The sequence below is a fragment of the Schistocerca piceifrons genome, chromosome 8 (genome assembly GCF_021461385.2).
Source record: "Schistocerca piceifrons isolate TAMUIC-IGC-003096 chromosome 8, iqSchPice1.1, whole genome shotgun sequence".
Classification (NCBI taxonomy): Eukaryota; Metazoa; Arthropoda; class Insecta; order Orthoptera; family Acrididae; genus Schistocerca; species Schistocerca piceifrons.
This window is the reverse complement of record NC_060145.1, coordinates 29624912-29625462: the sequence shown is the minus strand read 5'-3', so window position 1 is coordinate 29625462 and position 551 is coordinate 29624912.

Sequence of the window (551 nt, the reverse complement as noted above, 5' to 3'; positions counted from 1 at the left end):
ACTTGCAGTTAATAGTAAATGTTGCGAAAAGGAATGCTATCTAAAAATGTGCCAGTCCGATCAAGAACAGATCTATGAACGATTTTTGGCTGTCGGTGACAAGAAGAGAGGAGATACGTTGATGTTAAGTTTAACTGTAAAGGAAACACAATCTAGAACATCTAACACACCTAGGTCTGGTCGGAATCGTAGCTCCACCGTTATATGCCATCTAAAATGTAAAAATAAAAAGACAGTAGTGGTAACTCCCTATTCCAAAGTGTCTTGCAAGTTACCCAGAGTTTTTTAGAACAGTTTTAAAGGCTTTGAATACCAATGCTCTTATAGTACAGGACCAACGATGGAAACACAGTAACAGACCGCATAATATTGTAATAAAAACTGGGGCACTGTCCGCTCTCACTGGGATCTGTTTCTTTCGAAACCATCGCGTTATTGTCAAGGTAAGTCCGAAAGGAAATATTTTGACAACCGTGACCTTAGTATTGCAAAATTATTCACATCATTCCGAGATCATTTTCTCCATGAAACAAAACGGTACTCTAGATGAA